Source organism: Chiloscyllium punctatum, chromosome 17, assembly GCF_047496795.1.
Source record: "Chiloscyllium punctatum isolate Juve2018m chromosome 17, sChiPun1.3, whole genome shotgun sequence".
NCBI classification, from domain to species: domain Eukaryota; kingdom Metazoa; phylum Chordata; class Chondrichthyes; order Orectolobiformes; family Hemiscylliidae; genus Chiloscyllium; species Chiloscyllium punctatum.
In genome coordinates this window covers 1,188,000-1,213,759 of record NC_092755.1, presented here as the reverse complement: position 1 = coordinate 1,213,759, position 25,760 = coordinate 1,188,000, and the positions used below count along the sequence as shown (strand labels likewise).

General features: G+C 44.9%; 1 long non-coding RNA gene across 3 annotated transcripts; it reads right to left on the bottom strand.

The window, feature by feature from the left end:
* LOC140487720 (uncharacterized) lies at positions 1-25,760 on the bottom strand. 3 transcript variants are annotated; one of them, XR_011962891.1, is made up of 4 exons: positions 25,668-25,760; positions 18,970-19,076; positions 13,345-13,470; positions 1-778 (listed from the first exon to the last, which is right to left on the bottom strand). It is a non-coding gene; the product is annotated as an uncharacterized lncRNA (long non-coding RNA). The 3 variants fall into 3 exon arrangements; XR_011962890.1 differs by lacking the exon at positions 25,668-25,760 and adding an exon at positions 20,118-20,164; XR_011962889.1 differs by lacking the exon at positions 25,668-25,760 and adding an exon at positions 19,239-19,346.

Here is a 25,760-nt window from a genome sequence, read left to right as displayed (position 1 = left end):
TTCAATTTATTTTCTTTAATTTTACTTGCGGTGCAAAAAGCTCTTACAACATTTTAAAACCAAAATTTACAAACCTTGTGTTAAAGATAAATGTTAAATAAAATCCATCAAACCATCGCTCACCGAAAACTGTTGTGGAAGTGCAATCTCCTGGAGAATCCCTGCCCCCTTCTTCCTACCCGGGCTCCATGACTATATACATACCTGGGAGATAGCAGCAGGAGGAGACCATTCAGCCTTTCACTCCTGCTCCACCATTCAAGGGGAAACAGCTGACCATCCAGCTCAGTCTCCTGTTCCTGCTGTGTTCCAATCCCCTTTCATGACTTTACCTTGAAGAACTATATCTAAGTCCTCCTTTAGCTTCACTGCCTTTTGTTCCAGTGACGTTGTTGCGTTACTGTGTAGGTGTAGGCAGGGGAAATGTGATGGTGCTGCCTCCTGGAGGATGCATTCAGCGTCCCTCATCATCCTGCAGTAACATCAACTGGGTTTCAGGAACGAGAGATAGAAACGGTTTCCAGGATATGGGCATCACTGGCTCAGCCAGCATTTATTCCCCATCTCTAGTTACCCTTCAGAAGATGGTAGTGAGCTGCTGTCTTGTACCATTCACAGTCCATTTGGCGCAGAGAGACCGACAACGCTGGGAGAGAGAGTGTTGCAGGATTTTGGCCCAGTGATTCTCCATCTTTGGTTCATCAAATCTTGTGTAACTTAATCACGATCTGCACGTGATTTTGAGATTTCAGTCTGCAAATCTTCACTATCTCGCACCCTGTATAAAAGGAATATGTACAGAGTAGAAATTCAGAAAAGACAATTCTAGTTTCTCTGGAATATCTTTCTCCCCTTTCTTCCCCTAAAGCTGTAACCCTCCAGCCCTCTTACTCTCTCCCATCATTCTGACTCTGCTACCCCCTAATGTACACCCTCTACATTCCCATGGAGTTACTGATAAACAGATCCATGCCACCACTTCCCGTCCCTGGTTAGACACTGCACCCTTTCTGGGTTCACTTCTTTTCCCTTCAGTTGCTGCAAGTCAATATTTTAACAGCAGACTGAAACAAAAGGAAACAGAAAGGGAGGTGGCAGATCCTGGACAGAAGAGGAACCTTCAGACTGGGAGAATGGGTCAGATTCTTCCTTGTTTCCCATTGGTCAATTCCCAGTGTTATGACAAGTTGCGAATGGAACTTGGTCCCATCTAGGCGTAGTGACACTTTGATCCCCCCAAAACTGATCAATACTATAGGTAGATGCGTCCCTCCTCCTGCCAATGACAGTGTGAAATGCTTTCCGCGAGTTACCCCAAAGAACATGCTCCAAAACCCGCCCACATTCTGTACATGTACAGTGGTGGGTTTCCCCACACACGTGTGGTCCCTGCCTCAGGGCTTGTGGGATTTGTAGTCCCCATGAAGCCTCTGGAGACCTGTCCCTGGAAAGTGAGAGAAAGTGTGGGCTGGAGGGTGTTGTATAGAGGATATCTATTCAGACACACAGGACATGTGGGCTGCCACTGGGATTTACCGAGACATCCGCTTAGACACCCGGACTTCTGACGTAAGGAAAATACATTCAGCCAATTGCGGGGTGGGGAGGTTAATAATGGGCAGCAGATTTTAAGCAGAGGTGGCTCAGTGGCTAACACTGCTGCCTCATAGCGTCAGTGACCCGGGTTTGATTCCAGCGTTAGGCAACTGTGTGGAGTTTACACATTCTCCCCACGTCTGTATGGTTTTGTTCGGTGCTCCAGTTTCCTCCCACAGTCCAAAGACGTGCAGGTTAGGTGGACTGGTCATGCCAAATTGCTCACAGGGTCCATGCATGTGCTGGTTAGGCAATTAGCCACGGGAAATGGAGGGTTACAGGTAATGGGTGGGTCTGAGTGGGATGCTCATCATAGGGTTGGTGTGGAATCGATGGATGAATACCCTGTTTCTGCACTATAGGGACTCTATTCTATTCTCATGAAGAAGAATGTACCTATCTCAATGTGTTGTGAATCTGTGGAATTTCCTATTCAAAATGCGGTGGATGCCAAGACAATGAGCAAATTTAATGAAGAGATACAGATTTTTAATTTGCAATGAGTTGAAGTGTGAGAGAGAACAGGCGGGAAAATCCAGCTGAGACCGAGGTGAGCTCAATCATCACCGTATTAAATGGTGGAGCTGATTCAAAGGGCTGCATTGCCTCTCCTGGGCCCAGTGCTTATCTTCTTATGGTACTAACCAGAAAGAGGAATCCAAAACTCACCATCTTCACCAAAGGAGATTTTCAGAAACAGCAGGATAGTCAGGTGGATTAGTGTTCCAAACTTAGGTAGTGAGGAAGCGTGTAGGAGATAATGATTTTGCAATTTTAAACTGAGGGGTGACAGTGATTTATGGTTTTAGACTGTGTAGTACATTCACAGCGTCCAGAATACTCTGTTGTGAATATCTGTCCTGTACTTTATTACAAAGCCAAGGTCACTGACAATGAAACCAAAACACCCAGGAAACATTGCCTCCCCTTGTAATCTGATAAAAGACTTGTCATTAATCTGATAGAATTTAGAACACAGATGGAAAGCGGGAAGATTAAATCCAATCCCAAGATACTGTGCTTAAACAAAGGAGACTACAATATGATGAGGCAGGAGTTGGCGAATGCAGAATGGAAGCAAAGACTTTACTGTGGGACAGTTGACAGACAGTGGAGGAATATCAAAGTAATTTTTCAAATTTCTCAGCAAAAGTTTATATCAGTGAAAAGGAAGGACTGTAGGAAAAGGAGTAATCTGCCATGTCTAAGGAAATAAGGGAGACTGTCAAATTGAAGTAGAAGGCATACAAACTGTCAAAGACCAAGGATAAATTCGGAGATTGGAAAAACTTCAAAGATCTACAGAAAGCATGATGGAATTGGGGATAAAAAGTGATGAGTAGCTATCCCCAGGGCCAGAATAGCAGTTTACACTGCTAGAGGGAAACTTATTGTGTCGGGAACATATGGCCTCTGTAATTGTTGAAGCATTTAACAGTTACCATAGAGATAATCCTGATCAAGTTAAAAATCACAGCACACTCCAAAAGCTTGTACTTCCAAATAATCCTGTTGGACTATAACCTGGTGTTGTGTGGTTTTTAAACTTTGTCCACCTCACCACCGGCTCCTCCACATCAGAATCCTGACAGACAGCCCCACTGAAACTGAAGCGCCTGTCAGATACTTGAGGGAGCCACAGGGGTGTGGGGAAGGGTGTGTGTTTTAGCCACAAAGTGCTGAACTGAACTAGACTTTCTAACTGCCGTTGCCATGGAGATAATACTGAGAGACAGTCTCTATTCAAGGATCCCAAACCACAAAGGTTTAAGAATGGGAGTGGCACATCGGACAGGCGGGGAGTTACCTGATGCTGCCTGGAGGTGTTTTGCATGTACACTATCCAGGTAACTGCCGTGTCTCATCAATAAAGACTCAAAGAATATCTCTCAGAGTTCTGTGCCCAGTTATTCCTATCCAGCAGGGTTCAGGAATATGAGGACACAGCAGTCAGTCTTCACAGTGGAGGATACGAAGAACATGCCAGTAATTGATAAGGAGACTGAGGAAGGTGAGGATCTAGAAACAACCATTATCACGAAAGAGTTAGAGCTGGGCAAGCTAATGGAGTTAAAGGTAAACAAGTCTCATTGCCCTGATGGAATACATCCCAGGATACCAACAGAGTTAGGGGGAGAAATAGCAAATGCACTTAGAGTTATAGTGTCCTGCAGCAGAGACAGGCCCAAACTGGCCCATACCAATCAGAATGTCCATCCACGCTAACCCCATATCCCTGCACTTGACCCTCTGAAACTTTCCTATCCTTGTATTTGTCCAAATGTCTTTCACTTGTTGTTAATATACCCACATCAACCACTTCAACTGGCAGCTCATTCCATATACATACCACCTTTGTGTAGAACACTTGCCCCTCAGTTTCCCATGTATTCTTTCTCCTCTAACTTTAACCGGATGCCCTCCAATCCTTGAGTCCCTGCGAAAAAGACCGAGGCATTCACCTTACCCATGCCTCTCATGGTCTTATACACTACTATAAAATATTCCCCCACAGTTACCTATCCTCTAAACAAAAAAGTCCTCGCCTGTCCAACCTCTCCCTGTAACTCAGACCCCTGAGACCTGGCATCATCCTTGTAAATTTCTTCTTCACCTTTCCAGTTGAATAACTTAAACTGACACTGCATTCATCACATTTCCTGTGTTTCCCTACGGCGCTGGAACCGATGTGACAACACCAATGGATTACAATCAATGATTGATAATTCACTCCATTACAAAATCCCATTTTCATAGCTTTTTCTATGATGCAGGAATCCTTTGGTCTTTCTGGTTTCATGGCTAATTGTCCTCATACAAAACCAATCTGTGGCTTGACTGTTCCAGGGAAATGTGCCATGATTTTTTTAGACTTTCAAAAACCAAGTCCCCACGCTAACATGGACTTCACTGTCTCAGTACTTTTTTCGTCACACGGACATTTGAAATATTCGCCCATGAACAGAATGCAAACCTTTCCTTCCAGATGAAAAGGCCAATGATATTCAGATCGGCACGGATCATGTAACATGAAGTTCAATTTGAAAAACTCAACTGCAAATCCCCCCTTTCAACACTCGACAGCAGAGAAAACAAAGTGCTGGAGATCCTCAGCAGGTCTGGCAGCATCTGAAATGGTGACAGATGCAGGAAACATTGCAGCCTTGAAGAAGTGTTGAGATGATCACACCAGGCACGTGTGCTTGATGACCATTATGGATAAGATGGGGGCAGGGATCTCTTTCTGGAAGGGCCTTGGTGAGACCACACCTGGAGTACTGTATCCACCTTTGTTCCTCTTTTCCAAGGAAGGCTCTCCTGGTTATTGAGAGAGTGTAAAGGAGGATCACCAGATGAGTCCTGGGATGTGAAGATAGTTAAGGACTGCAGATGCTGGAAGTCAGAGTCTGTACAATGTGGACCTGGGGAGGTGCAGCAGGTCAGGCAGCATCAGAGGAGCAGGAAGTTTGATTTTGGGTGGGGACCCTTTGTCAGTCTTGATAAATAACCCTGACCCAAAACGTCAACTTTCCAGCCCCATCGTATTCATGCTGGTCATCAAGCACCTATTTATGCTAGTCCAACGTTCTGGCACTCAGTGTGTAACCGATATTGTACTGCTTGGTGTGATCATCTAAACACTTCTACAAGGCTGCAATGTTTCCTGCATCTGTCACCATTTCCAGTGCTGCCCGACCTGCCGAGGATCTCCAGCGACTTTTGTTGGTATTGCAGATTTCCCCCATATTGCTGAAGCACAGATTCATAGACATGTAAACAGCTCCATATTTTGTTGACTCACCTTCCTGGGATGTCAGGACTGATGGCTGAAGAGGGACTCAATCTTCGTTTAATCCTCCTTTCCCTTGGCTTTCTGAGCCACTAACTACATCACTAATATTCTACCTCCCATTCCCTGTCCTGAATCTGACCCATCTAAGCCTACACTTTAGTTCCCATCCCCCTGCCAGACTAGTTACAAACTCACCAACAGAACTGGCAAAAGCCCCCACCAGATTTGTCTCAGCTCTGCCCGGGGTAACCGATCAGGCTGGTACAGGTCCCACCCTGAAACAGTCCCAGTGCCTGAAGAATCAAAACCCTTCTGTGGTACACCATTACCCCAGCCACACATCCAGCTGATCTACCTTCTCATTCCTGCTCTCATTAGCACATGGCACTGGGAGTAAGTCTGACATTATTACATTTCAGGAGCTACATTTCAATGTATCTCTGCTCTCCCTATATCCAGCTTTCAGGCCCTCATCCCTCTGTTTAGCGATGTCGTTGGTATCTGTGTGTTGCACCACCACGGCCTGTTTACCCTCCAGCTCCAGAATGTCCTGCAGCCACTCCATGATATCATGGATCTTGGCACCAGGGAGATTACACACCATCCTGGATTCATGTCTGTGGGCACAGCAGTGCCTGGCTGTACCCCTGATTATTGAATCCCCTGTCACTATAGCCCAGCCACTCTCATTCCTCTTGTTCTGATCAGCAGAGCTCTCTGTGGTGTCATGAACCTGGCTGATGCTGATTTCCCGAGAAGCCACCCCACCCATTCCCGCCCTTACAGAATCCCAAGTGGTATACAGTATCTGTATGAGAAGGGGATAACAACGGGGGACTCCTGTACTCACTTCCTGAGCCTTTTACTAGATCTGATGTTCACCCATTCCCTTTCTGCCTGTGTAACCCTCACCTGCAGTGTGACTAACTCACTAAACGTGCTGTCCATAACATTCTCAGTATTGCAGATGCTCCACAGTGAGTCCACTCTCAGCTCCAGCTTTGAAAAGCAGTTTCCCAGTAGCTGCAGATGGGAACCCTTGCTGCACAAATAGCCGTCAGGGACACTGGAAGCGGCCCTTATTTCCCACATTGTGCAAGAGGAGCACACCACGGGTCTGAGGGCTCCTGTCACAACGTCTCGCTACATTCATTTAGTTACTTCCATTAAGAGAATTTAAATGAGTGAGCAACCTTCCTACACTTCAAACATGTCCATTATAATAACAAAAAATATCTTTACTTAAGCTGATATGTCATACTTTAAAAACTTAAATACTCCACAGGTATCACTGAAAAATTGACTATTCCCATTTGGACTGTGAATTTCTGAAAGGCCTGAATTAAAACGGCTTCACCTTCTCCCTGTCTCACCTCACTATTTACACCCAACTCCAAAACACTCTCATTGAGCCAAGCAGCACTCACAGTGTAGCCCGGGCATTTTCATTGTCTGCTCACACCTACACTTCCCTCAGCCTCCTGTACTGTTCCAATACAACACAATGGGAGCTCAGGAACAGCAAATCATCTTTCAATTCAGCCCTTTGTAACCCCAGAGTCAAAATGGACTTCAGCAGTTTCTGAATGAACAGACAGTTGTCAGAATCTGGAACATTCCACCTGAAATGGTGCTGGAATTTGAGTCCACAAGGAATTTCAATGAGAAATTTGCAGAGAATTGGAAGTAGGGAGTTTACAGTTTAACATTATAAAATGGATGATTGAGACTAAATCTGACAGTTCCTGCAAAAAGACGAGGTGTAATTTGGATAAATCTGTGCTCTCTCTCAGGTCAATACCTCCTTCCTCAGCTGCAGGGCCAAGAATTGAACACATACCCCAAGGGGGATCCAACCATGAACTTGAACATCTTTCTGCTTTTGGCTAGACAACAATATTGAAGATATTTTCCCACAGACAGAACAGACAAACCTTTCTCGTTCCACAGTTAAATGCCAATGATATTCAGATCCTGATGACTCCGCTGACTGTAGAAACATGTTTTTTGAGATCCCAGTCTCAATTATTCTCAATTAATATTCTATAAAATGAATTCACAAAACAAAGCTCACAGTCAGTGCAAGATGAACAGTGAAGGTAAACACTTCTCTTGGTATGTGTTTGATGTGTAAATGCTCCTCTTCAAATCACCCCGCTCACACCCAGGAAGAGGACAAGTGCATGCTCCTTACTGTACTTTGCCCCAAATAAAGATGGTGGCCATAACCCAGGACCTCTCACTGCCTGAGGCCCAAGCCATCTTCCACTTTGCTGCAAATGTGGGACCAAGAGTTTCTAATTCAGACTAACGACCTGCACAGAGTGTAAATAAACCCTCCCAGTCTACACTGATACATTTCATCCGGTTTCTGCTGCCACTCTCCCCTTTCCGCCTCCTGCACACACCATGGGTTATCGCGGGTCCAGTGACCCTACCTCAGAACCGATGACAGCTGGGAAAATTAGAATCCCTTCAGGAAACAGGCCCTTTGGCCCAACAATTCCAGACCCACCCTCCGAAGTGTATCCCACCCAGACCCATTCTCCTATTCTATTACTCTCCATTTCCCCCGACCTAATGCACATCCCTGAACACTACAGGAAACTTAGCTGGGCCTAACCTAAAGATCTTTGGACTACAGGAGATAGGGGTTAAAGAGTAAATAATAGGTGGGGACAGAGCCCAAAGAGACACATGAACATTTGGAAAGATAAAGGAGTGGGAAGTTGGAAAGTTGTTAATGGAGGAGACAGGAACCTTCTAGCATTTCAGTGACAGTGGTGAAAATGGTAGCTACATTGTGCCTGCAAAAAATACCTTGAGCTTCCAGTTGCCTGTTCTTTAACACACAAGACTGTTCCCTGTCCAACATCTCTGTCTCATGCTTACTGCAGTGTTCCAGTGAAGCTTGATGCAAGCTGGAAGAACACTTCAGAACATACCCAAATGGCTTCCTATTTCAAGGGTTGCAATCTCCCCTCACATGTTGTTAACAATGTCTTCCAGTGTATCTCCTCCACTTCCCACACCACTGCCCTTGAACTCCACCCCATCAAATTCAACTAAGATGGAACCCCACCATCCTCACCTTCCATCATCATATCCAACCATCTGAGATATATTTCCCTCCCCACCCCTTTCAGCATTCCACAGAGACCATACCTTCTGTGACTTCCACTTTAGATCCACACTCCCCACCAACCCACTCTTCACTCCAGGCACCTTTGCTTGCCACTGCAAGAGATGGAAAATCTTTGCCCAAACCCTCCCTTTAACTCCATCCAAGGCACCACTGGATCCTCCCACATCCAGCAGACATTTCCCTGCCCACCCAAACACCTCACCTAGTGTGTCCCTTGCTCTCGGGACGCCAAATTGTGGAATATTTCAGGGAACATTTCTGGGACACATGCACCAACCAACCCCACCGCCCTGTGGCCGACCATTTCGGCTACCCCCCACTCCCTCCGCCACCATGCTGCCAAGGACATGCAAGTCCTCCATCCCCAAATCCGAGCCACCCAACATCTGGAGGAAGAACACCTCATCTTTGCCCCCTACCCCACATACCAGGCCTTGTTATTATGTAGCCTACCATTACACACTACTTATGGTTAGCCACTAACAGTCCCCATAAACAGCTATTCACCTTCCCCCCCCCCCCCCCCCCGATCCGATCGTTATTCACTCCTTTGTCCAACTGCTCCTATCTCTCTCTTTGGACTCTATCCCCACCTATCATTTACTCCTTAACCCCTACCTTCTGCATAAAAACAGACTTTTTTTCTCAGTAACGTCAGTTCCTGAGGAAGCGTCACTGGATCGAAAATGCGAACTGTTTCTTTTCACAAATGCTGCCTGATCTGCTGAGCATTTCCAGTACCTTCTGGTTGTTGTGTGTGATTTACAGCATCCGCAGTTCTTTTGGTTCTAATTTACCCGGAGTATCTAATTCAGGTCCAGCAGAATGAAACAGTGTTTATCAACCTTCCCAGTCCACACTAACTCCATCTCTCTCCCAGTATCTGCTGTCCCTCCCACTCCTTCACATTCAGTCCCCCCTCACAGTGACACTGCGCCTGCAAAGCTGATGGTCATGTGTTGGCCTGCTGGACCCACCCCTCATTCACTCCCATTGGCTGGAGGATCACGCCAACTCTCCTATTGGTCTGAAGCTGTGTCAATCAGCCAGGCTCCATTGTGACATGAGTGTTGGGATCCTCCCAGGTGCATCAGAGGCTGAGGGGTGACCTCATAGAGGTTTATAAAACCATGAGGGGCCTGGGTAGGATAAATAGACAAGGTCATTTCCCTGGGGTCGGCGAGTCGAGAATGATGGGGCATAGGTTTAAGGTGAGAGGGGAAGAATTTAAACTGGATCTGAGGGGCAGTTTCTTTCCCCCACTGAGGTTGGTGCATGTATGGAGTCTTCTGTCAGGAAGTGGAGGATGTTGGTACAATTAAACCATTTGGCATCTGGATGGGTATATGTATAGGAAGGGTGTAGAGTGATACGTGCCAAGTGTTTGCAAAAGGGACAAGATTAGATTGGGATATCTGGTCAGAATGGCCCAGTTTAACCAAAGGGTTTTGTTTTCATGCTGTACGTCTCTACGGCTCTGCCCTGTGATGAGCTTCATCATTCAGAGTGAATGGGTCAGTGTCACAGAGGACAGGGGCTGAGGGCTATTCAGCCCATTGGGGCTGTACTCTCTCCCTCTGGAGATGGTACCAGTCAGTCCCAACTCACCTCCCATTTGGACAGAGCCCTCCAAATCCTTCCTTAAAAATGTTAAATTTCAAATTTGTTTTGACAATAATTACTGAATCTGCATCCAGCTGTTGGTCAAACTGTTCCAGATGCTCAGAACTTAGTGAGTAAAATAATCTTCACATTTTTCTTTGCATTATTTGCCAGTTACCTGAAAATAGTTACTAAAAATTGTGACGTTAAAAATTTCTCACTCTGTCTCTCTGTAAATGAAATACCCTGGAAACAAATCAACTCCTGGTCGAAATCACTGCTTAACCTTCTCAGCTCCAAGGAGAATTGTCAGACCTTCTGCTAACTCTCCATAAAAGAGAAACCTATCTTAATTTTAATTTATTAGTGCCATAGAGATGTACAGCACAGAAACAGACCCTTCAGTCCAACTTGTCCATGCTGACCAGATATCCTAAATTAATCTCGGCCCATATGCCAACAGTTGGCCCATATCCTTCGAAACCTTTCCCAATCACATATCCAATGAGATGCCTTTTAAATATTGTAACTGTACCAGCATCCACACTTTCTCTGGCAGCTCATTCCATACACGTACCATGTTCAGCTTGAAACTTTGCCCCTAATATCCCTTTTCAGTCTTTTCCCTCATGCCTGTGCTTTCTAGTTTTGGACTCACCTAAACAGGAATAAGACCCTGGCTGTTTACCCTATCCATGTCCCTCACGATTTTATCAAACTCTACGGTCACCTCTCAGCATCCGATTCTCCAGTGAAAACAGCCTCAGTCTATTCAGCCTCTCCCTATAGCTCAATCCCTCAACCCTGGCAATATCTTTGCATTATTTCTGAATCCTTTCAAGTTTAACAATATCATTTCGATAGCAGGGAGAGAAGGACTGAAAGCAGAATTCCAGAAGTGGCTGAATGAATGTCCTGTACAGCCGCAAAATGACGTCACAACTCCTGTACTCAATGCACTGACCAATAAAGGCAAGTACACCAAACACTTTCTTCACTACCCTGCCTATCTATGATTCCACTTTCAAGGAACTATGAACCTGCACTCCAAGATCTCTTTGTTCAGCAACAATCACCAGGACCTTCCCATTAAGTGTAGAAATCCTGCCCTGATTTGCTTTTCCAAAATGCAGAACCTCATATTTATCTAAATTAAACTTCATTTGCCACTCCTCAGCACATTTGATTGGAGTCTCATTGTACTCTCGGGTAACTTTGCTGTCCACTGCACCTCCAATTTTGGTGTCTGTTGTAAACCTACTAACCATAGCTCCTATATTCACATAGAAATCATTTATATAAATGGCAAAAAGCAGTGGACCCAGTACAGAGCCTGACAGCATATTGGTCATCACAGGCTTCCAGTCCAAAACGTACCCTCCACTCTGACACTGACTTCTCAGCAAGGTTAGTGCTCATGGCATACAGGGAGAACTAGCCATTTGGATACAGAACTGGCTCTTCAGACTGGAGGCCTGTGACTAGTGGACTGTTACAAGGATCACTCCTGGATCCACTACCTTTCATCATTTATATCAATGACTTGGATGTGAACATCGGAGGTATAGTTAGTGAGATGACACCAAATCTGGAGGTGTAGTGGACAGTGATAAACAGTACCTCAGAGTACAATGGGATCTTGATCAGATGGGTGAATGGGCTGAGGATTGGCATTTTGGAAACTCAAATCTTAGCAGGTCTTATACACTTAATGGTAAGGTCCTGGTGAGTGTTACTGAACAAAGAGTCCTTGGAGTGCAGGTAGATAGGATAGTGAAGGCGGCATTTGGTATGCTTTCCTTTATCGGACAAAGTATTTAGTACAGGAGTTGTGAGGTCATGTTGTGGCTGTACAGGACATTGGTTAGGCCACTTTTGGAACGTTGTGAACAAATCTGGTCTCCCTCCTATTGGAAGGATGTTGTGAAACTTGAAAGGGTTCAGAAAAGATTTACAAGACCTTTGCCAGGGTTGGAGGATTTGAGTTAGGCTGGAGGGTTGAATAGAGGTTGAATAGATTGGGGCTGTTTTCCCTGCAGCGTCGGAGGCTGAGAGGTGATCTTATCAATGTATATAAAAACCTGAGATGGATTGATATGATAAATAGACAAAGTCTTTTCCCTGGTGTGGTTGTTCCCAGCACAAGAGGGCATAGGTTTATGGTATGAGGGGAAAGACTTTAAAGAGACTTGAGAGACAACGTTTTCACAGAGGGTGGGACGTGTATGGAATGAGCTGTCAGAGGAAGTGGTGGAGGCCATTACGATTGCAACATTTAAAAGGCATCTTCATGTGTATATGAATAGGAAGGATATGGGCCGGGTGCTGACAGGTAGGACTAGATTACATTGGGATATCTGATCAGCATGTACTGGTTGGACCGACGGGTCTCTGTTTCTGTGCTGTCCATCTATGACTGTTTGACCTTCCAGCCAATTCCGTATCCAAACAGCTAGTTCTGACAGAATTCTATGGTATTGAACCTGCTGACCAGTGTGTTATGTGAAACCTTGTGTCTTTCTCAAGTCCAAGGTACTGATTTCAATGCACAAAGCTATGCTGACTCTCCCTAATATTTTCTTGCTTTTCCAATGACATGTAAATCCTGTCCCTAAGAATCCCTTCCAACAACTTCTTTGCCACTGACTTCAGGCTCACCGGTCTATAGTTCCCTGGCTTTTCCTTACCACCTTTCTCAAATAATGGGACAAATCTTCCAGCACCTCACATGTGGCGATCAATGATACAAATATCACAGTGAGGGGCCCAGCAAAAGCTTCTCGAATTACCTACAAAGTTCTGGGATATACCTGATTAAATTACAGGGATTTATCCACTTTTATGCATTTTAAGACATCCAGTACCTCCTCCTCTTTAATATGTACACTCGCCAAGTTATCAATATTTACTTCTCCAACTTCTCAAACTTCCACATCCCCTTTCAGTAAAAACTGACATGAAATACTTACAGAATCTCTCCCACCTCCTGCTGTTCCATAGACAGTCTTGTTGATCATTGAGGGTCACTATTCTCTGCCTAGTTATTCTTTTGTCTTTAGTGTATTTGTAGAATCTCTTTGGATTCTCCTTAAACCTTTTTCCCAAAGCTATCTCATGTCCCCTTTTTCGCCTCCTGGTTTCCCGCGAGTATACTCCTACTGCCCTTACAGTCCTCTCGGGATTCACACAAACACAGTGCGGTCTGTACCTGACATATCCTTCCTTCATTTTCTTGACCAGAGCCTCAATTTCTCAGGTCATGCAGCATTCTCGATGCCTCCCAGCCTTGGCCTTAACAGGAACATACTGTCTGTGTACTCTCATTGTCGTAGGCCTATGGAGGATGTGGCAGATGAGGACAGAGAAACAATCATTATCAGTAAAGAGGTAGTGTTGGGAAAGCTAACAATTCATTCTTATTTCTATAATTCCTCTCTAGCCTCAGAACTATCACTATCTCTGCATCAAAGACATCTCAATCTCTGCAACATCCTCCAATCTCTAATCTCCTCCAGTCTCAACACACTTTCTATCTTTAATCTTGTCCACCCTCTCAAATCTCAGTGATGTGCCTTTCTTTAATTCCAGCCTTCAAGATAACCCATTTTTATTTCAGATTCATGCACCCAGAGATCCACAATGTCCCGCTTAACCTCTGTCACATTTTCCTCCAAAAAACATTATTTAATCACGTATCATCTATTCTAATATCACCTTCTCTGACCTGGTTTCTATTGTGGCTTGTCATATTCCTATATTACGCGTTTGTGGTCTACATGACAGAAAACGGTTTTGTGGTCCATTGGATTTATGCTGTAAAGAAATCTCCCAGCTAACGATTTTAATCCCATTTTCCAGCACAGAGCCCATAGACCTGTCAGCCTTGGCCTTGCAAGTGTGTTCCTAAATAGATTTTAAATGCCTTCAGGATTTCTGTCTCTCACTCTCTTCCAGACAGTGAGGTTTAATGCAACTGTTGCTCGATGCTATCACCCACAGGGTTCAGAGCAGCACGGTTAGTGCGAACCAGAGATCGCCCATTGGGAAGGATGGCAGGGTCCCTGACAGGGGGCACTGGAGATTTACCAGGATGGTTCAAGGAATGGGGGATTTTAGTTGCAGAATTTGTGGGCCTTTTTTAACATTAATTGTTCACGTGACATGTGTGTTGCTAATACACATCAAGAATAACCATCCGCAATTAATGGACTCTCCTTTTCAACCTCTCCCCTTGCCTGCGCTGTGGTAATATTCAGGTTAACCACTACCAGACATCTCTCTCTAATGAGAGAGCAGTCCTGTGGTTGGGTAGGACAATGCTGACTTGATCTTTTACACAGTGATGCCACTGTGCCTCTAGGGTGGGGAGAGGGAATGCTGAAGGTGGTGGATGGGAAATCACTCGGGTACAGTACTTTATCCCGGAGGATGTTCACTTTCTTTAATATTGTTGGGGGGGGGGTGCACTGATGCAGGCAAGTGGAGAATGTTCCAACACAATCCTGATGTGTACCTTATAGAGAGCAAACAGACATTGGGGAATCAGGAGTTTGGGGAAACTGAGGTGTTCTCCTTGTAGCAAAAGAAATTTGGGGAGCTGTGACAAAGTGGTTTACAAAAGTTACGCATTATTATAATAAACCTTAGACCCTTCAGCTCATTATACAAGGATTCCAGGACACATGTTGAAGATTTGGGAAGATCTATTGAAAGGATGGTTTGATTCAAAGGAGAACTTTTATTCAGCAAATGGTATTGATCTGTAACACAATACTCTCACACAATACGAATATCCAGGTCCTGATGTATTGAGTAATTCTGTCAGAGTTTGGCGTTACAGTGACTGAGATTACCATCTGAATGTCTGCCTGTAATACAAGTTTATAAAATCCGTCACTGTCAGTTCAAGTTTGAAACTCATACAATCCCTTCCTCCTGGCCCAGGATGACTGTACACATTACCCCTGGTGGAGGTCAGCAGGCTCTTCAAGGGCAAATCTATGTGGGTTTCTATGAATTTCCACCTTGGAACTTCATGTGACTGAACATGAGACAGAATGTCCCAAGATTCATTGAGATATGGAGAGCAGGATTTGCTTCCTTTTCTTTCCTTCCATTCTGCCGCTGTGCCTCCTCAATATGACATGGGGTGTGAAAGGCTCATGCTCCTTGATGGGCAAGTTGTCTCCATTCTGACCAATGGGCAGCAAGATCCTCCCAGTCATGAAACAGAGTATCCCTGAAAGATAGCACCTGCGCATGCTTCCCACTGCCCAGTGCTCACAGTACATGTTTCGAATAATGAGGGGGGGAATCTCCTAGAAAAGGCATAACAGGAAAGTTCCAAAAGGATTATAAACAGTTTACAGAGAGATCTTCACAGGAAACTTGGGCAACAAGTTGGCAAATAGAGTATAACTTAGGATAAACTGTAGAAAGCTGCATCACAAAGGGACTGGCGGAAAATGAGCAGGAAACAGAAAGCGAGCACACAGTTACAACAGGGAATCAGGAAAGGGAATGGAATACTGTCCCTTATTTCAAAGAGTTTGCAATATAAGAGTTTGGAGTATATACCTTAGGGCAACTAAACAAATGACAAGTGAGACCACATCTGGAGTAACGTGAACAGATTTGGTCACTTTAGTTCATGAAATAGAGCAGTTTATTGGAGGCATTTCAGAGAAGATCCATTGGGATGATCCCTGTTTTGAAGGGATTATCCTGTAAGCAAAGGGTGAATAAGTTGGGAATCTACTCACTGGACTTTGGATGAATGAGAGGTGATCTCTTTGAAACATACAGGATTCTGTCAAGGTTTGACAGGGTAAATATGGAGAGGTTGTGTCCCATTACGGTGAGTCTTGAATCAGATTCTGGATCAGTCGCGGAATCAAGGGCTCTGTTTCAGATTTCTCAAGTTAAAGGCAACACCGACACAGGGTAGGGTTTCAGTAGCAATGGAGCTGGAGTGAGAAGGAGATAAGCAACGTTTTAAGAGATTGGAATTCCTGGTGTTTGTGATTGTGTAGATGTCTGATCAGAAGGTCACCTTGGGGTCAGATATGAGAGCAATATTGTGAAGAATGTAGTTCTGCCTCAGACCCTTCCCAGTGAGAGGGAGGGACACAGCAGTAAGGGAAATGAATTTGGAATAGCAACTGAAGGCAATGGGTTTAACAATGACAGTGTGTGTCATTGGAGTGAATTGCAGCTAATCGAAGCGTGGTAAGCAGTTTGATAACTGAGTAATAGTGGAGTAATGGAGAGGGATGATGGGGAGGGAGAGCTGGACATTGTCAGTGTACATGTGAAACCTAACACAGTGCTTTTGGGCAATGTTACCTCCTGGCAGTACGTAGGTGAGGAACAGGACAGACCAAGGATAGACCCTGGAGGGACACCAAATACAAGGAATTCAGAAAGGAAACGGAGAGTGGAGACGGAGCAGGATTTTCCAACGATGGTGAGGTCAAATATTAGGTTTTAGCAGAATGGGAGAGAAGGACATAACCAGAAAAAACAGACAGACAGATCATGGAACAATATCTGTGAATTGCAAGTTGGGGGGGGGGGGGTGACCGTGGTGGAGGGAGGGAGGGCGGTGACAAGCAGGAGGATGAGACAGATTTGGAATGTCCATGATTTAGCTACACTAGGGTAAATGGTCAAGAGGACCTCTAATAAGGCTTGACAAGGGACTCGAGGAAATGCAAGTTTAGGACTAAAATGAGGAGCACTCTTGTGAGGCAGTTTGGCTCGGTGGGCTAGTGGAGAGGGAGGAAAGAAGCAGAGGCAGCTGATTGGATTGTCTCAATGTTATTGACAGAGAAACTCCATGTGCTCCTCACTCTTGTTGTTGGAGGGGAGGATGGAGGAGACAGGATAATGGACAGTGTTTTTATGTCCAAAACAATGAACAAAACCTGTGATAGTGATTATAAAAATAAGTGAACAAACCTGTCGTATTTATCATTTATCAAGAATATTAAAATATACAACTGAAGTTCAGGTTTGAATCCCAAATCGGTAGAGGGTAGCTCTGAATTCAAGAAAAAAATAACTGGAATGAAGAATCTACTGTTTGCCATGGAACCATTGGGGATGTTTTTCTGCTATCGACAATGTCCTTGAGGGAAAGAAACCCGACAGTGGCCCATCAAGTCACTCATTGTATTAATCACTGCACAGTCTCAACAAAGGAATGAAACTGGATGGACCACATTACATCTACCAATGCACTGGAAATTACAACCACACAATCAGCCCTCTTGACCCTGCAACCTCCGCCTCACTGTGGGCCAACAACAGCAGCAGAACTGTACTCCAGCCCAATCTGAAATCTCATGGCCTGATATCCCCCACTTAACCATTTACATCAAGCCAGGGGAATCAACCCTGGTTCAATTGTGAATGCAGGAGGGCATGTCAGGAACAGTACAAGGCATACCTAAAAATTAGGTGCCAACCTGGTGCAGCTACCAAACCTGCAAGCCAAACAGCACAAGCAACACCAAATAGAACTAAGTGATCCCATAACCAACAGATTAGATTGGAGTTCTGCAGTTTTGCCACACCAAGTCAAGAATAGTGATGGACAATTAAACAACTCACTGGAGGAACCATCACAGATATATCCACCCTTACTGATGGAGGGGTCTCACACATTCATGCAACAGATAAGAGGACAGCATTAGCAGCGATTTTCAGCCAGCAGTGCCAAGTGGATGAGCCTTCTCCATTGGTCCCTGCCATCACAGATATGAATCGACTTGGTTGAAAACTCATTTCCAATCAGATCAAGAAATGGATAAGCAGTGTAAAGGTATGGGCCCTGCCAATATTCTGGCAATAATACTGTTAGCTGTGCTCCAGAACCTGCTGCCCACCAAGGCAAGTACTGTTCCAGTACTGGCACCTACCGACTTTGTGGAACATTGCTCTGGGATGTTCCAACACAAAAACACAGGGCAGATCCAACTCAGCCAATTGCCCTCCATCAGTCCACACTCGCTCAGCAGTGAAATGATGGAAGGTGTCATCAACAGTGCTGTCACGCAGCTGCTCAGCAATAACCTGCTCAGCGATGCCCAGTTTGGGTTCTGCCAGGGCCACTCAGTTCCTGAGCTTGTTACAGACTTGATTCACAAACTGACAAACAGCTGAATGAGGTGAGGATGACAGGTCAGCCCCCCTCCAAGACCACTATTTCGACTTCAGTCATATCACCTGACCTCACCACAGTCTCAGCTCATTTGCTGAAACTCTCATTCATTCCTTTTGTTGACTCTAGATTTCATTATCTAAACCCACTCCTGGCCAGAATCACATTCACCCTCGCGATAATCTCAAGAATATTGAAAACTCTACTGCCGAAGTGCTCACTTGTACCAAAACTTGCTGATCAATCAAAAGACTCCCATTTATAAGCAACAACAAGTTATTTTCGCTCCTTTGAATTAATTCCTGGCTGTAATCATTCCTATCTCCCTGCACCACACACCTTTTCATATCTCAATAACTCATTTTAGTCCAGACTCTCAATGATGTGTTTATTTTTGAGTTCTCCTGTGTGAATATTTCTATAGACTCCAAGGGAACATGGTCTGGAATCCCCACTCTAACTCTCTAAGATCTACTTTCTTACTTCAAGGCATTCTTGAAAAACTGCTTATTTGGCAATGGTTTTGGTCACTGGACACAATATTCTCCATCTGTAACCTTATGTCAAAACTTCTCAATAATATTTTTGTGAAATTAAAACCATGATGATTTGTACAGATATCTTCTACTCTTCAATATCGCTGAGTGAATAATCTGTAACGTCTCTTACCCAACCACGTTGTGGGAGCACCTTCACCATACAAACTGCAGCAGTACAAGGAAGTCAAACATCACCCTCTCCACAGGCAACAAGGCTTTGGCATTGATCGCTGGTTTCTGTGGAAGGAGAAATACACAGTTGATGTTTCAGGGAGTGCAATATGAATTACAGGGAATGAAAATGGTGCAGAATTTGACTGTCAGAAATTGAAGGAAAATGCACTCGCTTATTGGAAAAAAGAATTCTTGACTGTCAAAGATATTGTGGAAAAAAGTAACCTGATAATGGAACATCATACGGTCAGGAGCCGGGCAGCAGTGGACAATTCATTTACATTCCTGAAGAAGGGCTTATGCCCGAAACATTGATACTCCTGCTCCTCGGATGCTGCCTGGCCTGCTGGGTTTTTCCAACTCTACATTTTTCAATTCATTTTCAAAACAGCTGTGAAAGTAATTGTAAAATACTATACAGAGCAAAAATATACCCATGAGAGATTGAGGAAGCTAGATAATGAACAAGTGGACATCAGAGAACCCAGAGATGAACCAGGGCAGAGTTCACTTTTATGATCCCACAGTCAAAGATGTCTAGCACAGAAACAGACTTCTTCGGTCCAACCTATGCCAACCAGATATCCTAATCTAATCTACCTTCATTAAATCCTTTTTGCCACTCCTCATCTGATCAATATCCCACTGTACTCTGAGATAACCTTCTTCATTGTCCACAATACCTCCAATTTTGGTGTCACCTGCAAACTTACTAACTAAACGGCCTCTATTCATATCCAAATCATTTAAATGAATTACGAAACAAATCCAGAAAAAAGTCCATTTCTCTGGGTTTGAATGTGCTGTGTGTAAATCCTGCCCTATGACTCTTTTTACCAGGGAAGGCTGCACATACATCCCTCTGAACTTTGCCCCCTACAAAGCTGGCGGCCGCGCACGTGTCCAGTGAATCATTGCCCAGAATAAAGATGGCGGCGCTCACTCGGGCCGATTACTCAACGAGGCATTTTCCCGTTTACTTCAAACATGAGACTGAAAGTTTCAAATTTGTATTTTCCGATGTGTACCAAATGATTGTAAAACCTCTCAGACCATACCAACACCATTTTCCTCCCACTAACGGCTGTTTATTTCTTTCCTTACCGACAGCTCTCCGCACATCCATCCCCAACATCCGCGCCGACCGCGAGGATGATCACGTGGTATAGTCAAGTCCCGCCCCTCATTCACTGATTGACTGGAGGACCATCTGCCCCACCAGGTCCTCCAGCTCTACCGCTGCCTTTCCATTGGTCCACCACTGACATCATTAACCCGGGGTATAAACGATGACTGCAGATGCTGGAAATCAGATTCTGGATTAGTGGTACTGGAAGAGCACAGCAGTTCAGGCAGCATCCAAGGTGCTTCAAAATCGACGTTTCGGGCAAAAGCCCGAATAAAGGCAGTGAGCCTGAAGCGTGGAGAGATAAGCTAGAGGAGGGTGGGGAGAAAGTAGCATAGAGCACAATGGGTGAGTAGAGGAGGGGATGAAGGTGATCGGTTAGGGAGGAGAGGGTGGAGTGGATAGGTGGAACAGGATATAGGCAGGTAGGACAAGTCATGGGGACACTGCTGAGCTGGAAGTTTGGAACGAGAGTGAGGTGGGGGAAGGGGAAATGAGGAAACTGTTGAAGTCCACATTGATGCCCTGGGGTTGAAGCGTTCCAAGGCGGAAGATGAGGCGCTCTTCCTCCAGGCGTCTGATGGTGAGGGAGCGGGGTTGAAGGAGGCCCAGGACCTCCATGTCCTCAGCAGAGTGGTAGGGGGAGTTGAAAAGTTGGGCCACGGCGCGGTGTGGTTGATTGGTGCGGGTGTCTCGGAGATATTCCCTAAAGTGCTCTGCTAGGAGGTGCCCAGTCTCTCCAATGTAGATGAGACCACATCGGGAGCAACGGATACAATAAATGATATTGGTGGATGTGCAAGTAAAACTTTGGATGTGGAAGGCTCCTTTAGGGCCTTGGATAGAGTAGGGGAGGTGGTGTGGGTGCAGGTTTTACAGTTCCTGCGGTGGCAGGGGTAAGTGTCAGGATGGGAGGGTGGGTTGTAGGGGAGGCATGGACCTGACCAGGTAGTCACGGAGGGAACGGTCTTTGCAGAAGGCCCAAAGAGGTGGGGAGGGAAATATATCCCTGGTGGTGGGGTGTGTTTGGAGGTGGCGGAAATGTCGGTGGATGATTTGGTTTATGCAAAGGTTGGTAGGATGGAAGGTGAGCACCAGGTGCATTCTGTCATTGTTATGGTTGGAGGGGTGGGGTCTGAGGGCGGAGGTGCGGGATGTGGATGAGATGCATTGGAGGGCATCTTTAATCACGTGGGAAGGGAAATTACGGTCTCTAAAGAAGGAGGCCATCTGGTGTGTTCTGTGGTGGAACCGGTCCTCCTGGGATCAGATATGGTGGAGGCAGAGGAATTAGGAATATGGGATGGCATTTTTGCAAGAGGTAGGGTTGGAAGAAGTATAATCCAGGTAGCTGTGGGAGTTGGTGGGTCTGTAAAAAATGTCAGTGTCAAGTCGGTAGTCATTAATGGAGATGGAGAGGTCCAGGAAGGGGAGGGAGGTGTCAGAGGTGGTCCAGGTAAATTTAAGGTCAGGGTGGAATGTGTTGGTGAAGTTGATGAATTGCTCAACCCGGGCCCGATTGTTGGCTAGAGCATGCGCACTGCTTCATGACTTTTGTTGCTGTTTATCAGTTACAAGAGTGAGGGACAAAGTTAAAAATCACACAACCACCTGATGAAGAAGCAGCAAAGCTCGTACTTTCAAATGAACCCATTAGACTATAACATGGTGTTCTGTGAATTTGAATTTTGTCCATCCTAATCCAACACCAGCACCTCTAAGGTAAAAACAATGACTGCAGATGCTGGAAACTAGATTCTGGATTAGTGGTGATGTAAGAGCACAGCAGTTCAGGCAGCATCCGAGGAGCAGTAAAATCGACGTTTCAGGCAAAAGCCCTTCATTAGGAATAAAGGCAGAGAACCTGAAGCGTGGAGAGATAAGCTCGAGGAGGGTGGGGGTGGGGAGAAAGTAGCATAGAGTACAATAGTTGAGTGGGGCAGGGGATGAAGGTGATGGGTTGGGGGGAGGGTGAAGTGGATAGGTGGAAAAGAAGATAGGCAAGTAGGACAAGTCAAGGGGACACTGCTGAGCTGGAAGTTTGTAAATAGGGTGAGGTGTGGGAAGGGGAAATGAGGAAACTGTTGAAGTCCACATTTCAACCCCAGGGCAACAATGTGGACTTCAACAGTTTCCTCATTTCCCCTTCCCACACCTCACCCTAGTTCCAAAATTCCGGCTCAGCACTGTCCCCTTGACTTGTCCTACCTGCCTATCTTCTTTTCCTCCTATCCACTCCACCCTCCTCCCTGAACTATCACCTTCATACCCTTCCCCACTCACCTATTGTACTCTATGCTACTTGCTCCCCATCCTCTTCTCGCTTATCTCTCCACACTTCAGGCTCTCTGCCTTTATTCCTGATGGAGGGCTTTTGCCCGAAACGTCGATTTTACTGCTCCTCAGATGCTGCCTGAAATACTGTGCTCTTCCAGCACCACTAATCCAGAACCAGCACTTCCAAGTCGAGTGAGGGAGGAATGCATAACGTAACATAAGAACTCGGAACAGGAGAAGGCCGTCCTGCCCTTTGACCCTGCTCTGCCATTCAATGTGACCATGGCTGATCATTTCGTGGATGCAGAACCATTTACTCACATTCTCACCGTATCCCTTAATTAATTATTTCTTTTTTTAAAAAACCTACCTTAGCTTTATAAATGTTTACTGAACTAGCATCAACTACTTCCCTGGGCAATGAATTCTGTAGAGGTCAAGAAGTTCCTTCTCAATTCAGTCTTAAATTTGCTGCCTCTAATCTTGAGATGATCCCTCTTGTGCCAGCTTCACCTGCCAGTGGCAACATCCTCTCTACTTCTATTTTATCCATTCCATTCATTATTTTATAGTTTTCCATTCTTCTGAATTCCAATGAATATATTACCAATCTACTGTTAAGCCAAACCCCTCAACTCCGGAAACAACCTAATTAACCTCCTCCTTATCGATGGGACGGGGCAAATATAATGCGATTCAGCAAGAATTAGGATGAATAGAATGGGGTCGCAAAATGCAGGGGATGCAGACTATTGAAATCTGGAGCTGGTTTAATGAACAGATATTACATGTCCTTGACAGGTATGTCCCTGTAAGGCAGGAATGAAGTGATAAGGTAAGGGAACCATGGTTTACTGTGGAAATTGCATCTCTTGTTCAGAAGAAGAACGAGGCTTATGTGTTGATGAGGCAAGATGGAACAGATGAGGCAATGGAGAGTTACATATCAGATAGGAAGGATTTAAAGAGAGAGTTAAGAGCAAAGAGAGGACACAAGCAGTCTTTAGTGAATAGAATAAAGGAGAACCCTAAAGCTTTCTATAGGTATGTGAGAAACAAAAGCGTAGGGTAGGAATATGGCCAGTCAAAGACAGAAGTGGGAAGTTCAGTGTGGACCCTGTGGAGACCGGTGAGGTGCTAAATGAACATTTCTCATCAGTTTTCACTCAGGAAAAGGAGAATATTGTAAAGGAGAAGAGGTACAACATATTAGACTAGAAAGGATCGAGGTTAGTTACGATCAGGTGTTATCAATTCCAGAAAGTAGACAAGTCCCCTGGGCTGGATGGGATTTATCTGAGGATTCTCTGGGAAGCGAGGGAGGAGATAACAGAGACTTTGGCTTTGATATTTGAGTCGTCTTTCTCTACAGGTTTGGTACTAGAGGACTGAAGGATTGCAAATGTTGTTCCCTTGATTCCAAGGGCAATGGAGATGATCCAGGTAATTATAGACCAGTGAGCCTTACTTCTGTTGTAGGAAAGGTTTTGGAAAGGATTATAAGAGAAAAGATTTATAATCAACGAGCAAACAACAATTTGATTTCAGATAGTCAACATGGTTTCGTCAAGGGCAGGTCATGTCTCACAAACCTCTGAGTTTTTTGAGAAGGTGACCAAGCATGTAGATGAGGGTAGGGCAGTTGACATGATATACATGGTCTTCAGTAAAGCCTTTGATAGGGTTCCACATGGTAGGCTGTTGGAGAAAATGCAGAGACATGAAATGGAGAGTAATTTAGCAGTTTGGATTCGAAACTGGCTTTCTGAAAGAAGGCAGCGAGTGGTGGCTGATGGAAAATATTCAGCCTGGACTCAGGTTAGTAGTGGTGTGTCACAAGGATCTGTTTTGGCACCACTGCTGTTTGTTATTTTTATAAATGACGTAGATGCAGGCATGGGTGGCTGGATCAGTAAACTTGCAAACGACACTAAATTCCGTGGAGTGGACAGTATGGAAGAATGTTACAGATTGCAGGGGGACTTGGATAAACTGCAGAATTATGCTGAGAGGTGACAAATGGAGTTAAATGCAGCTAAATGTGAGGTGATACCGTTGAGAAGAATAACAGGAAGGCAGAGTACTGGGTTAATGGAAAGATTCTTGGTAGGGTGGATGTGCAGAGGGATGGTGGAGTCCATGAACATAGATGCCTGAAAGTTGCCACCCAGGTGGATAGTACTGTTAAGGCAGTATACGGTGTGTGAGGTTTCATTCATAGAGGGATTGAGTTCCGGAGCTGCAATATCATGCTGCAACTAAACAAAATGCTGGTGCGGCCATACTTGGAATATTGTGTGCAGTTCTAGTGCCCATAATACGAGAAGGATGTGAAAGCATTTGAAAAAGTGCAGAGGAGATTTACCAGGACGTTGCCTGGTCTGGATGGAAGGTCTTATGAGGAAAGGTTGAGCGACTTGAACCTGTTCTCATTGGCAAGAAGTGACTAAGAGGGGATTTGATAGAGACACACAAGATGATCAGAGGATTAGATAGGGTATACAGTGAAAGTCTTTTTCCTAGGATGATGACGCTAGCATGTATGTACAACTACAAATTGAGGGGTGATAGATTTAAACACGTCAGAGGCAAGGTCTTTACTCAGAGAGTGGTTAGGGTATGGAATGCACTACCTGCTAATGTGGCTAACTCAGCCACATGAGGGAAATTTGAACAATCCTTTACTTAAGCACATGGGTGATTTTGGGATAGTGTAGGGGGAACGAGCTGAGAATGATTCATAGGTCGGCGCAACATCAAGGACCGAAGGGCCTGTTCTGCCCTGTATTGTTCTATGACTATCGTGCTACAAGAGATTTCTGCTGTCTTAAACAGAGTGATGGATCTTGTATTGTGGCCTTACAAAATGTCAGCGATCTCTGCCAACAATGTACGAGGTATAGTCAGTTCAATAATATGATGCTGCAACAGGAGCAGAATAGGTAACTCCATACAAAACCCTACACCTTCTCACCTATTTTCACCTCCAAAACTGAGGAAATTCTACAAAAGCACCTCCATATCCCACCACAACACTTTGCCCCACAATCGTGGTATCTGACTGTGCACAAGGAGGAGTGCAACAGTATGTATTGGGACCCAATGGGGCCCTGAAACACTTGGTAAAGACTGAAATCTTCTGAGCATTGAGAGCCCCACCACATTGTATTTATTTTCTATATTTTTTTCCTCTGTTCCTGACTTCCCTTGTTTTTCCTAATGAACCTGTTCAAAGTAGTTATTACACACACCTGCACTAGCTGTGAATTGAACTCAAGCCTCTCGATCCAAGATTCGGGATATTTTCACTGCATCACAAGACATCGACTCTAACTTCCCTTGTC